The following is a 16,401-nucleotide window of genomic DNA, read 5'->3' as shown; positions in this document are numbered from 1 at the left end:
TGGTCATCATAGTAGTGCAATATGGCCTGCTTGTGACAGTCAAATGGTCATCAAATTTAGGCTCATGAAATGCAGACATCGACAAAAAACTCCATGGCTTACGTGGCAGTATGGACTGATGATGTCAACATGTCCATACTAATGATGTGGCAAGTACAGTCATTGAGGTGGCAAGTTATGTGGTAGACACATGTCACTAACTTGTCCTAGTTGATGTGGCTCGGTTGCTGACATTGCTGAGTGATGACATGGCTACTGACTATATCCTGGGAGTGTTGATGAGGTGTTGCTAGGAAAGTCTTTGACCAGCAGGAGCAGTGGGCAACATCGCCAGTATCATCGCCAATGGGAGGATTGACATTAATGGGAGGATTAATGACAAGTGGTGTGTGGGACTTTAGTCCCACATGAACCCCACTTTAAAATGTTGAGTTGTTTAAAACAAAGGCAACACGGAGGGTTAAGTGGCTTAGAAGCCACTGCTCTATGTCCACTAAGTTGTGAGATCCATCCTGGCTATGTGGATTTGACCAAAAATTTGTGATAGCAATTTATGAAGTTTTCCATGGAGTATGGAATGACCAATGATGATGAGGAATATTCCATAGTGTTATATTATGTGAGCACTTGGATTTTATCACTCGATTAGCTTGCAAAAACTTTTTCTCTACTTAGGCCAAAAAAATTCGAAATAAAAATTCAAAAATTGTAGAGAAATTCTAAAAAGTGCAAAGAAATTGCAGAGACAAAAATTAAAATATGCAAATCTGAAAATTAAATTCACAAATCTAAAAGATTCTACAAATTGGGTCTTTGGGTTCTAGTTTGCAAAATAGTTTTGCCTCAATTTTGACTATGGCCTTGGGTTCAAAATTCATCGAATCGACACTCCAAACATAATGGTGAGGTCTGCTTTGGCTTTAGACACTCCCAATAGCTGTAGATACTTTGGATCTAAATCATGGTCCTTTGAGAGGTGAAGCAAAAATTGTCTTCAATGGCTATAAAATGACACTCCTATAGCTCTGATACTATGTAAGAATTTGCCTTAAGGAAAAATGAAACCAAGATCAAGAAGCTCAAGAACAAAGCACAATATGGACCAAATGATGTATGATCATAATAACAATATGAGAATGAGTTGATGTACATGTACACTATAAGTGCCTATATATAAGGCCTCTAGAATGACTAGGAGTTAGCAAAATGATAAGCCTCACAATTAAGCACATGTCCAACAAGAGTGGATTATCCTCCATTGAGCACAAGAGTTTATATGATGATGAGAGGATAAGCTTACATAGGTTTATCACATAAAAATATGTTGTAGACACCATGTACTAAAATGAATTGCTAACTCTTGTGTTGTCAATAAGAGAACTGATATGAGTACGCATACTCCTAGGTGTCCATATGATAAATAATAAAATAATGCATTAACCTAAGTAAACTTAAGTAAAGTGTAAATAATAATTAATTATTTACACTAAAAAATTTGAGTCTAGATGCACTTAGTTTATCTTATTAATATTTATATTCTTTCATTCTATGTATAAATAAAATGAAATCCTAATCAAAATAATTAAACAAAGTAAAATTCATGTTGACCTACTCATCGTTATTGTCATTTGATTACTGTGAACAACCACATCCTACATGTAAAACTATTTTTTAGTGTCATCCCTATATCCAACTACAAGATCCAAAATGAGGTGAGTGGCAAAGCTATTGAATGAAATTAATTAATTAATAAAGTATGTTATTTTGAGCTTCACTTGGTTTTGAGAATACTTTAATATTCTCTACTTAACAAGGCCAACCATGTGGAGGCTAATTTGACCTCACCCCCCTCCCCTTAACATCAATCTAAACTCCCTATTATCATGTAATTACATACTTCATTCATTCATTCATCCATTTATGAGCTATAACATTTAATCAATACAATCACATAACATTCAATCAAAGAGTATTTTTAAAAAATAATTTCTTCTTTTTGTTTTTCTTAGTTCTCTTAAGGTAAAGACTGATAGGAGCATCGATATCTTCCTCATTCTTCTCCTCTTGTGGTACATGTAATGTCAAATTATGATGCCCCGCTCTATTTTGAGGAGCAACAAGCTACTATACTAAAGGGGCTCTATTGCAATAACAAGTAAATGGGTTAAATTTGCATACTCCTTTTTTTTTTATAACTATTAAAAGTATTTAATTAACTAGTAGAAGATAATATGCATTTTTCTTACTCAACAATGCCGCATCATGTACAATAACATTTTGACCCACCGCCACCTCAATATGCCAAACAATTAGATCATGCTCTACTCCTTCACCATGATATTCAACATGCCCTAATATATTCAAAAAAAAGTTACACATCAAATTACAATTGAAGATGTTAAATTTTATTCATAATTGTGTAATTAATTTCCAATAGAAAATTAATACCTCTACCACTATGATGCACATCATGGCCTTCATCACGTGTAGGTTTTGGGATAGGATATGAAGGCTACTGTGAAATGTTGTGTGCATTGTTATGCAATCAATTTATTTTGAAAACTAGCACCAAAAAAGAAATTTCTCAACTATTCAATTTGATTTACTTTTCATTTGACCAATTTAATTGTGTCTCATTTGGTGCACTAGATTCTTGGGTATGGCTTTCAAATTTTTGTATTTGTGTCTGTGGGCTCTACATTGAATTCGGTTTCCTATATTTTTTTCGTAGTATCATCAATTTTGCATGTATGATTTGATTAAACAAAATTGTTTACAAAATTATATTAAAAAAATAAATTATACGAAATTCTATTGCTGCTACATACAAGTCAAAATTGAAGATTCATATAGCTACCAGAGCCAAGTTTGTGTTGGGAAACCTTTTCTAGGCTCACTTTTGTAGTCACTAATGTGTCCCGCAGTCTATGGATAGTTTGAAACATGTTAGATTATATATTTACAAAGATCACTAATTACTGCATGATTACATTCTACTCAATACAATCATGACATACCTTCTTTTGCCCTTTTGTGGTTCATTTGTTTTACCATGTAGCCTTTTCTCTTTTTCATCTTCTATTATTTTATTCCACTCCATTAGTGGAATCATAGGAGGAGGATCATACTTTGGGTTATCATTTGACCCCTTCTATATTCATCCCTCATAGTCTTTATATGTCTGGATGCTCTTTTAAGAAGTAGGGCAGTGTCAATTTTTTTTTTTTTTCAAAAAGATCCTCAAAAGATGTAATGAGCTAATTTTTTAACTCAAGAACCTATTCATTCCACCTTTAAAAAAAAATTGTTGGATCAATAAATTTAATATATTACAATAAATGGAAGAAAAGAAAAATATTGTAGCAATGATATGAAACTATGTCCCTTTTATGTATGGTCGGTTCAAATAGCTTTAATTTCATTCGAAAAAGATGATCATAGGAAACACCATTTCCTACAAAAATGTCATGGGATTATCAGTCCAAAATGAGTTATGTAAAAATAAACTACAATTACACTATAAATAATAGTACTTTAAAGCACCTGGAAGCTTTCATAATTTTAACAGAAACATAGTTTTCTTGTTTAGCAACAATGTCCCCACAAATGAACCAGTACTAGTCACATGGGATGCTCCAAGAAATGGTTCAGCTTCAGTAGTACTATTCTTTTTTGTTCTATCAACTGTAGGTCTATCTATTAGTGTACGAAATATGTCCATGAATATAAAATCCACCCAACAAAAAAAAAAATGCATGATTAGCACATTACAAAATATAGCAAAACAAAGTTTTACCAATTATACTTGGCATAGTCGAAGATTTTTGCAAGGTCCTTGTTGTTGACAATGCATTTGGCAATATCAGAGTGATGATTGAAGGAGGCATCTACACTTCATCATTAGTTGAAGAATATATTGTTAGAAAAGAAATTTGTAATGAATAAAGATCAAATAGGATACTAACTAGACCAATCTAAAAATAAAAGTTAAGTGTTATAATGTTGATGAAAACAAAGAATGTTGCACTAGAAGGGCCACAATCTTCTATTTTTCTCATATTATTTCACAATGTGTACAACTATTGCATTCTTTCTTCTCATAGGAATATGAGAGTATTAGTTAAAGAGAAAGTATAATAATACTGTAATTTTCAGTAATGCTAAATATATGGATTAAATATATATACAGAGTTGGCATATATCTAACTAGTTCAAACAGAGACCCAAGTATGGAATTTCAATTACAACCGAATCTACCTTAAATAAACTCAAAGTTGTAATAATACTATAATTTTTAGTAATTTTGTAATGAGGAAGTGTTACTTACATGAAGGTTGTGTGCTACAACCTTCACCATGTTGACCACACGGTTTTGCAGGTGTCATAAAATCCTATAGAAGAGCACATAATATTTTAGATCATGATCCATATGATACTATAAAATATAAACATCTATCAAACTTCTATTATTTCTTAAGATTAATTACTTCTTACCTTCAAAGAACTGACTCTAAATATCAATTCTTCTTTCAGTGCCTCTATCTCCTTGGTTAGGTCTCTCTCAAGGATAATATGATAATATTAATAATTTCATTACTATATCTTTGTATGAGTTGGTGGGCCATGAATATGGGGTTAGCATTACATGCAATGTCATCTAGAAAAGATGCCTATGTTTCATATTGTATTTGATCTACTATCATTTTTTCTTTTCCCTATCAATAAGTATCAAGTTGTGACATCAATATCAGTAAATTTTTACCAAAGTCATAAAGAAAAGAACATAATAGTATGATATTGTTTTTGAATAATCTGTACAATTACAATAATTAAAGTTTACCTTTGGTGAAGAAGGTGTGTGAGTTGGTACATCCCCCGCCTGTGCCTTGTGGTGTATCCATGTCACCTTATGAAAAAGATTAGTAATTCTTAGCAATCAACAACAAAATGAAAGTAATAAACTTACCAAATTTTTTTTAAATAAAGTAGTAGATTGTATATTCGAGTCAATATTAATTAGAGGCAATTGGTTCAAATGATCATCATAATCACCCATCAATTATAACCATTACAAAAAGTATTGATTAGGAAGATTGAACATCAAAGGACAAATTTTTGTCATACCATTCAAGTGTTCCCACATCAAACAACATAATTGTAGCCATAGTTGTGTGTGTGTGTGTGTGTGTGTGTGTGTGTGTGTGTGTGTGTGTGTGTGTGTGTGTGTGTGTGTGTGTGTGTGTGTGTGTGTGTGTGTGTGTGTGTGTGTGCGTGTGTGTGTGTGTGTGTGTGTGTAAATATGTATGTAGTTTCCTATCAACAAATAGATAGTCACATTTTCAACAATGAGCATGATATTGTCTTTATCACCAGCTATGGAAGATTAATCAAATAATGACAAGTGAAGTGAACAAACTAATCAATAACAATTATTCATAACTATGCAAAGATAATGATTAACCATTAAATGCCCAATTCTGAAAAACAAAGGTATTATCCCAACCTATAGGTGCAAGTATCCAATAACAATGAGATCTATTATAAGAATTAATCGCATTCTCAAAGACATCATCAAATATTTCTTATCATCTATTTATCTTTATTGGATTGCTCAAGGGAGTCATTGATCATCATCTTCATCCATGTCATCATCATCATCACCATCATCATACTTATCACTTTGATCATCTTTGTCACCACCATCATCTTCATCACTATCATCATCATCTTCATCACCATTATCATGACCATCATTACCTTGATCATTACCATCTTCATCAATCATCATCATCATCACCATCATCATCATCACCACCAGAATCATCATCATGTTCTTCTTCATCATCATTGTGTAATAATTATTCGTGATCATCATTTACTTTATCTTCTAGTTTTTTAAGTATCTTCTTCTTTCATCAAATTATACTTTACTAGCCTTCCTCTTGGAACATGTCTAGCAACAAATGACCATCCCAGTTTATGTGGAATGCCAAAGTTAAACACTTGCTCACATTGGCTTGGAAGAACATAGGGCTCATCTCCAACTAGCTTAAATGACCTTCTATTAATCATTGTAAATTCACTATCATGTTCAATAACAATTCAATCATAATTATTTCGATTTAGCCATAGCCTATACCATTTGACAAAAAATAGAACTAATTTGAATGAATTAAAGTCACAGTCAAGTATATTATCTGAAATTCCATAGTATCAATTTTTAAATTGTTGAGGGTGTATGTCATTTCTAAAAAAAATATTGATGATCTCAAAGACTATACTTATCCTAGAATCTCAAGTTTTCTTCATTTTGTCTAACTTTTTTATGAAAAATTTATAGCCATGGTAATACTTAGCTCTGTGGTGTTTGATCTGCAATTATTCAAATATATACTAATTATTTGCATCAATCTGTGAGTTGATACTAAACCTATTGGTCATGATTAGTAATTTTTTGCATACCTTTCTATCTCTTAAGCTATATACTAGATCAAGTACCATTGGCATAACATTGAGATCTCCATTATGATGATCTTCTTTGACCAATGATGCAACATCATCCTATGTTAATGAGTGACTATTTTTTTGAGACTGTTGAATTCATACCATCATCTAATCAATATTGTTTGCAATATACAAATGTAGTGCATCCCACTCATGGCCACCTATAAAGAAAATAACTAGACCAGTTAGAAATAAATTATATTGATGATGGATAAGAATTAATTAACTATAATAACATCTTATAATTACAACTCGCTCTCTTCAATCTATCTTTCCCTATCAAGTACTCTTTTAATTTTCTAATCAAGTTGGGATCTCAAATGTGATCTACATGGATATTTGCTACAAAATTTAGAAGATATTCACTAAGGTACACCATGGTCTAGTATACCATATATCTCTCTATCATAGAACCCTCAGGATGTACTCTTTATCAAACCAAGCCCTTCATAAATTTTAATTTCCTCTCATCCATCCAAATTTTCCTTTCAACCATCCACATTGAGCTAGTTTATACAAGTTCACACAATTTAGTCTCCTGAACTTGATATATGAGGTAGTGTTCTTGAGCATTGAAAAAAGTTGAAGGTAGACAGTTTTGCATTTCACGCATAAGCTATGGAAAAAATTTCTTCCAATACTTTATATCTTTTTCATCAATTTATTTAGATAATAACCACCTAAAAGAGATCTAACATGCAAGAAAATATAAATGAGATTTTAGATAAAAATATACAATAGATTACATAAAAAGTAAAGTAAGTCTAAATATAATATATGTACAACAAATCTAAGAAATAACACTTCTGACCTCATGTATTTTCCAAGATAATATATTTATTTTTTAATATTGTTGTCAAACTGGTGTGGGAGGAATAGAGGTAGGACATATTGCAATCATTAAAAAATGATCCTTTCAATATATTATGAAACAATACAATAGGTAGTACATGGATTTTACATATATATTGTAAATAGAGAATATGACTTACCTTGATGAAGGTATTCCAATCATGTGTTTTCAACCCTAGCCCAAAATCACCTTTCTTTGATACAAGAATGCTTATATTTGCAATAAATCTTGTGGGAAATTTTGTTTTTTATAACTTCTTTTAATGCATCACGTTGTTGTTCTAATAATAACGAAGGAAGGGCACTAATTTTTATGTTGTCTCCATTGCTATTTGATTCAATAAAATCTTTCAGTGCATGATTGGATTCATGAATTTCATTAGAAATTTTAGAATTTTTTTCTCTATCATGCCTTCCATCTAATATTTTTCATAGTGTCTCTGTTATATTCTTTTCAATATGCATAGCATCAAACAAATACATAATTGGAAGATCCTTGTAGTATGGTAACCTACTAAATTGAGTAGGATAACTTTTTATTCCTTTAGGAAGTTGGTCATTGATACATTGACAACCTTTAAAAGAATCAATTACATCATTACTAAATTAAAAAAATATCAAAATATAAATTTCAAACTTTAGACTACAAATTGGACATGCGAATTTTTCCTTTTTCTAAAGAACTAAAAGATCATGTATAATTAGATCATGTACAATTATCATGGGAAATTTAAGCACATAACAATAATGTGTAAACGCTATAATAGACCAAAATATATGACCTTAACAATATAACATACCGTAAAAATGAGTTAGTCTAGGGGCATCATGTATTGTCCATACAAGCATTGCATGTAATTGAAATTGTCTTTGTCCTATTGGTCTAGAGATGTCATAGATAGTGACGTCATTCCATAACTTTAACAACTCATTAATAAAGGGATCAATATACACATTCATATCTTTTACTTAGTACTTACCTAGTAATTGAATGAAGATAACCATTACATAATTAATATGACTATTTTGATGCATTTTTAATAAATTAAATTAGATTAACATTAAATGAAAAAATATCTTGTATGATCATTGACAAAATTATGTGCTCCCTCTTTATGGACATCCAAGGAGGAATGTTATTGTTAATAACAAAAATAGGTTACACTAAGTAAACAAATCTCATATCTCCAAATAGATTGACATTGTCCACTGCCAATGAAAGCTTGAGATTACAAGGTTCTTCTTTAAAGAGTGGCCATATTTCTTCTATCTCTCTAAATTTGGAACCATCCATAGGCATTCGCATAATGTCATCTTGACTTCTATTGTGTGCATGGTAATCTATAAATTGTGTCAAGCTAGTGCACTTGAATAATCATTCAAGACGTAGATAATATGAATTTACTAAAGAACCTTATGAGGCACCTTTTTTGTTATTTAATCTGATTGATATCTACTAATATGACAATCAAGACAATTTGTTATAAATTCATGTTGTTTATGATATAGAATGTGATCATTGGGACATGCATGTATTGTCTGATACTTCATTCCAATTTGATTCATAATGGCAGATAATTCTTAGTACAAACAAGACAGAATGTTTGATGGTGGTAACAAAAACTCACGTATCAACCTACAAAAACAGATATGTATTGGTATTTTAACATTGGACATGACAAAAATTTCATACCTTAGCATATATGACATTGATACATTGGATAAAACATTCATAACCTTCAAGTTCACCATCAACACTATAGCAGAGAGAAGAGTTGTTTGGGAGCTTTCATATAGGGGCATGTGTGCCTTCTAAAGTATAGGTATATTAAGATCATCTTCATCATCATATCATATGCACTAGTACCATCATCATGAGCATCTTCATCATTTGTGCCAATACCATCTTCTTCAATCATATCCTCTAGCATGTTATCATCTTCTTCCATGGGAGTGTTGTCCTTAGCTTGGATATTCACACCTCTTTGTTCCTCTAGTTGGAAATCCACATTCACCAATCAATAAAAATCATGGCCCCTTTCAATGTGACCATATTGCCTACAATGACTCTAGGCTATTCTAATTAGAATTATTCAATTCTTTAAGCCCTTACGCTTTTTGCAAGGACAATTACATTTATCAACTTTCCTTTAGAACTGAGACCACAATCTAGCAACTGTCTCTTTATTTTTTTTCGAGTTCATGTTGCCAGGCCTGGTCTTTCTTCACAGGAAAATATATCTACAAAACTATTGGACATGGTGTACTTAATGTTCATATCTGCACATATGGTTTTGAAAGAAAAATTTGGTCACCTCACTCAAATTCACCCATATTATGTGCTGAAAGAAATTATTCTTAGAGATGTGACCTAGGTATTAGAGGTTACTAATGATGTTGAATGGACCAAACTAAAAGAAAATCCTTAACAATATTGTATTTATCTATATTTCTTGAGCACATCTCTTAGTTATACAAGAGTAAGCAGATCTTAGTGTATTTAAACTATTACATTCATTCAACTTCTCTCCTGCCAATTGGTGAGTGTAGTCATTCATTGAGAGGTAGTAGATCATAGAATTTAGAATTTTTTTATGTGTAGCCTTTCATGCCTCATCATTCTCTCAATGGAATTTGTATATTTACTGGTAATACAATGCTTCAAATCAACATTATGTCCAAACTCCAAAAGCCATACCTTCATGATGCTTAGGTTGTGAATATTTAGCATGGGAAAGAATATACACTAAGTTTCATTGAGAGGATTTTATCACATCATACCTAGGTTCACTATGCTCCAAACATTGAAGAGGTTGGCAATTCTCTTCTTCTCTTCAACAATTCTAAAATTTATGTTAAATATCATAGTAACAAGTAGATACCTTCTAAACTATAAAACATGATACTATTATACATTATATGCATTCGAAATCTACCAAAATCATATACACAATACAATAATACAATGATGAAGAGCCATGCACACCTAAAGAGCACAAGTTATGATGCATAAGACTAGATATATGAAAAGTTTCAATGAAAGGACTTAATCATGCAATGCTTAAGTTCACCATGTTCCAAAGAATGAAGAGGAGGGCATTTTTCTTATTCTCTTTAGTAATTCTATAATATATGTTAGATATCACAGTTACAAGTAGATACCTACTAAAATGGAAAACATGATAATACCATACATTACAGTTATTCTGAATCTACCAAAAGCATATACTCAATGCACTAAAAAATGAGCCTTGCACACCTAAAGAGCAGGTTATAGTGCATAAGCCTACAAAAAAGGTTAGAAAGCCCAAATACATGATTGGTTACATGGACACAACATAGCCAATATGAAGCCTCTTGTGGTTGTAGCAACTATACCAAATATCTCGATACACAACAATCTCTATTTTAAATCTCATACTCACCATGGGGGAAAATAATTGCTTTAACCCTAAATATTTTTGCATAGATTTTTTTAATGTAAAATTTATGTAGTTCTGCAAAATGAAAATGCTACATATATATCATTCCAACCTATAAACATTCATAAGCTTTGAGCAACATGAATTTACCTCAGGGTCTTGTTATGCTGAGAAATGATCGTATACGGTTCAAGAACAGACCAAACAACAAACTCTTGATGCCAAAATAACCCACCAAGAAAACTTGCCAAATGACAAAATGTCATGATTTTCTTTTTTATTATGAACCTGATATGGTCAAATTTTTGACCAACTTGAGCATAAAAAACTTAATTTAGTCAAGTTTTTGACCAATGCATGCATAAAAACAAAAAAGAAGAAGAAATCATAGGCCAATATGGCCTTCGGTAGAAAAAATTGGTTGAAAAACAAGGGGAAATATAATAGTGGTGCCTTAGTTAATCATGTGTTTAGAAATAACCATTCACCTTTCTCTCTACATTCATTTTGTAATGCAACATTTGGATAAATGAACTTTGTATCATTTATTTTCTATTTCCTTTTAGTTACTTAGTCTTTCCACATCTATGTTGTGTTTGCAAGTAGGTGTTTGTGTACCTTTCTTGCTTTCAAGTTAAAAGCTTGCATGTTTATAAGTTAGATAATTTTTCATAAATCTTACATGGGGAGCTATACCCAAATAATTTAGAGGGAGCTTGTGCATTCCAATAATGAAGTGATCCAACTGTTAGTGTTGATTGAGTCTTCTTGTCTTGGTGTTTTAGGGTCAATTTGTATGTATTTCTTGGAAGACAATCTGTTCACTAATAGATTTTTGGAGACTCTACTAGGGAAAATGAAAGTGAAAATTAGTATCTATTTTATTTCCTTAGTTTGCATATTTTATTTACATATGCAAGCTTGGTGACTCTATTGATTTATCATGTAGCTGAGAAAGATCGTGAAAAAGAAAGGCCAAATCCCTCATTTGTGGAAATCGACCAATCAAATGATAATGCATTGCATGAGTTCATGGACTACTACAAAAGAAATATCTCTCATGCTATGAGAACAAATCTGAGCATTGAAGATGACCACAATTCTATCTTGCTATGGGATAGTTTGTGCTATAGATTTCACAAGTTGAAAGACCTATAAGAAATTAAGGAGAAAGTGTTTCAATTGAAGAAACATTTGGAGGTGGATGATGATGACGACTCAGCTATATCTTCACATTTCATCTCATGCAATTATTCAGTTCTTAGTGAGAAAGAAATCCAAATAGCTATAGCTCAGCCATAAGAAAACCATACATGGGTAAATAAGAACACTCAGGCTGAGAGTGAAAATCATGGTAGTAGTGACATCAAAGAGAAAGAAAGCGATCTTAAAATCAAATTCCAACCTATGGATAGCCCATTGAAAATGTTAAATAATGTCCTTCTTAGTGAAGAAGAAGGAAAGTTTAGTAATCAAGAGAATCCCTCTATGAATGGTTCAACTATTGATCTGTATCTAGCTAAAAGTAAAAAACTAAGATCTTTTCCACCATGCATAGAAGATGGGAAAGGAGAAGATTTTCCCACTTTCCTTGAGAAGATAGAATCACTAGCTGAATATGAAAGTGATAAGTTTCAGCATGAAACATTCATTCAAAATGGTAAGACTATTGAAATAGAGATAGATTTGTTTACCTCTAAACTAGGTAGTTTTCAAGAAGATGATCACCTTGCATGTACAAGGGAAGCAACCTAGTTCCAACAAGACATAGTAGCAACAAGAGAGATTGAAGAAAAATTTGAAAAGCTAGGAGATAAGGTCATTTGGAGTAAGCCCAACCCACTATACCTACCAATGGGGTTTTGTGAGGATATTACTATCAGAGAAAATCCTCTATTTTAGCCTTGTGATTCACCATTAAGTGATGAAAAACTGTTCGCTTCTTTCATATTAGAAAATGTTGAAACTTTGATGGAAGGAGGAAAAGTTTGAGTTAGTTTTCAGACTATGGGTGACTTGGTTGGGATATTGAGTGATACTCTCCTCTACAAGGAAGCAGAATACATCATATGTAGATTTTTATCATCTCTTGGGAAAGGAGATCCCTCTTTGAGCAATCCAGGTATGAATTTAGAAAAAATAGACTATAAGAAGTTATTTGGTGATTCGTTATTGCATCCTCCTAGGTGTGAATATGTCATGAAATCTAAAGATGCACTGGAAGAAACAAAGCAACAAATATTTTACATATTTGATTATACACTGATTCTTGATGAAGTTGAAGCAATTTTTTATGATTTTGATCCCATGTTAGATGAATTCTATCATTTTGGTAATGTGAAACATGATTCTCATGATCATGAAAATAAGCATGCTATTATGGACCATCGTCGAGAGGCCAATGAAAAATTTCATGAAAATTGTTGTCTCCAAATTGAGATTTCTCTTGATTTGAAGAATGATATATAAAAACCATTTGGAGATGAGGAATGCTATGATGAGCTTTGGTTGTTCAAAAAAGAATGTTGGTTTGCCAAATTTTTGTATACTATCAGCTTGAGTTTTAGTATTGAAGAGATTGCTAGTGGGCAGTGGTTTGGAGATGTTCCATTAAGGCACAGATTGCTACTATGGAAAGGTTCCTACTTCTCTTAGCCAATAAATGGATTCATGTGAGTTCTTCATTCTTCTAATTCTCATGGTAGGTTTTTTTTCCTACCTTTGTATATATTGTAAATATTCTTTGGGTATGTGTAGTGTTAGTTTGAATAATATAGAAGCTTTGGGCTTGTTGGTAGTTTAGTATTTCCTTGGTTGGCTTTTCCCTACTCCCCTCCACCCTCTCTATGAGAGACTCCCTATTCTCCTTCTTTTTGACTTTATAGCCTAATGGATAAGGCACTTGTCTTTTACCCATAATTTATTGGAGTTCTCTTCTTTTGTAGGATAGGCAATCCTTCTGTAGAGCCCATGTTGGTACCCATATGTATACTAAGTAATTAAATTTTTACTATAGGGTCTTGAACCCCTTTGATTTTAGTTCAAAGTGGTTCAATTTATTGAAATAGGTTCAAATGGCTCATTTGGTTCGAGGCAATTCACACTACAAGTTTGAATTCATGATTCATATTTCATTAAGCTGATCATTATTTGCAATATTCAAGCTCAAATTCAAAGCTTAGAGGTCATGGTTTGAAGATATGAATTGGTTTAGGAGTAAAGTTTAGATTTAAGATCCAGTTTCACTAGCTCAAAGTTCAGTTTAAAGAGTCAAGGTTCAAGTTCAAGTACCACTAGTTCAAGCTCGCAGATCCAATGATTCAAGCCCAATTCCAAAGACTCAAATTAGAGTGGTTTGATTGATCACCCTTAATTTATTGAAGGGTCCTAGCTTGGAGATAAAAAAAAATTGGTGATCCCTAAAAATGCATAGTACCTTGGCAATTACCACCAAGGAAGAGAACTCTTTATGGAGGAATTGCAATTATATCTTTTGTTGTACTTGATATTTCCATGTCATTGTGATGATATATCAACATGATATGGAAGCTCCTTAGTTCAAAACACAGAGGAAAGTTGCTAAACTTTTCTATGATGAGCAACTCGACATCTAGGATTTTAGCCTAAATAGGAAGATATCAGATATATTGGTTAAAAAGACAATGGAGTTACAACTCTCAACATGGAGTCAAGGGAAGATCATATGAACTATTTAGACACATGAAGAATGTTCATCAAGTGTATGATTCTTATCCAAAATAACCACAAATTAGAAATTAGTGATGAAAATGATGACTACCACAAATATCTGATCTTATCTAGGTTTAGCAAAGCACATTGGGAATTGCCAACAATGGACAGTGACCACAAATGCATGCAGGCTTCTTCGAGTTGAGTATCGTGAAATTGAAGGCATACTCAGTCCAAAACAAACAATGACAATATCAGACTATGGTCTAATCCCTATGTTAGATAGAAATATTGGAGCACAAAATGGGTTATTCAACCATGTGACATAGATATTATCATTGTTATGCAAATTCAAAGACAATGTACAGTCAATTAAATTCAAGGGACACACTTGATATGAAAGGAGGTCACAAATTATTTTACAGCTTGCTAATTTGAAAGGGATGAGTTGAAATTATTTGACAAAATGTCACTCCATTTTTGGTGTGTAGCCCGATCAATTCTGGTGTGAAATGGTCTGAAGTTTGGCAGTGGGTGCCAAGGACACACCTAGTTTTCTTTTACAACAGAAGGGGTTTGACACTCCCTCTCCATCTGATTATAAAGATGAAGATTGACTTCCCTAGTGAACATCCCTACTCCCTGGTCACTTTTCATCATCAAATTTGTAAATATAAGAAATTACATGAGCTTTTTGGTCAGGACATATCAAAGTATCGAAGATGGGAGTTATTGATGCAGGGGCATCCGACAATTGGAAAATTTTGAAGCTTCTAGATTATAAATGATTATTGCTCATTGTGTATGGCTTAAGTAAGCCATTTTTGTGTCTTAAATGATGTGATACTTAGTTAGTGTTATTATTTTATTTTATGTGTTTCAAACTACTTCTAATCAGTCATTGAGAACCATTAGAAGCATTCCTAGGTTAGTGAGTCGGTTATGGGGAGTTAAGATACAATGTTTATAATAATTAGTTGTCGGGTTTTTGCAAACTTTTATATATATGGCATATTTTGTAACTGGATGGGAGGTGGAGATGGAGTCTTGATGAATGAGACCGAATAATGTAAAGAGGAATTGAGAAATGAAGAAGAGGGATTAAATTCTATATTCATATGTTCTATTCTTCATTTCTACGTTCGTGATTTTCTATTTTCATTAATTCTTGAATGAAAGAAGTTTAATGTTTCTTGAATCAAGTTTTTGAAGAATGTTTAATGTTCATGGAATCGAGTTGATTATTCAAAGAATCTGTTTAGATTGATGGTTTGAAAAATATAATAATATGCAAGACAGAGTTATCTTTGATGCAGATTTTAAAAGAGAATAAATAGTTTTGCCGATGTGGTTGTTGCTTGAAATAAGATAGGAGATACCATATTTATAAGTTTGATTGGGCTTAATTCACCTTATTGTTGTTGACTTCACATGAGATTGGTATTAGAGCTTGAAGATCTTTAGTGTGTGGATAGAGCACCGAGGGAGGCAATCCACACCAGGACCTTGGAGAATTGGTATTTGTCTTGTTGATGAGTTTTGGTTGTAGGTGTTTATCCATCTTGCTACATATGAAGGTTTGGATGTATGGGTAGACAAGAGAAGGTCTAACATAACCATTCTCCAATAGAGATAAAGCTGGGTAGAAGGTGCAATGTGAAGAGAGAGGCATCTTCCAGGATCTACTATTGGGTAAGATGAATGGTCAAGGGCCAATAACTCCAATCCTTCTATGAAATCACTATAATGAAGGGAATGTGATGAAATCATGACATCAGACAATTGCACAATTTGAGAGGGGAGTCTCAGGTGCAAATGTTGAAGATTCGAAGGGATTGTAACCTATGAGCTCGGTACAAACATAATCCATCCTCATGAAATCCAAGCTTCATATAACTGTATATGCTTCCATCATCAAGTGTAGATATGAAAA

The sequence above is a fragment of the Cupressus sempervirens genome, chromosome 3 (assembly GCF_028749045.1).
Source record: "Cupressus sempervirens isolate cs-2001-9-10 chromosome 3, ASM2874904v1, whole genome shotgun sequence".
In the NCBI taxonomy this organism is placed as follows: Eukaryota; Viridiplantae; Streptophyta; class Pinopsida; order Cupressales; family Cupressaceae; genus Cupressus; species Cupressus sempervirens.
This window is presented reverse-complemented; position numbering follows the sequence as displayed.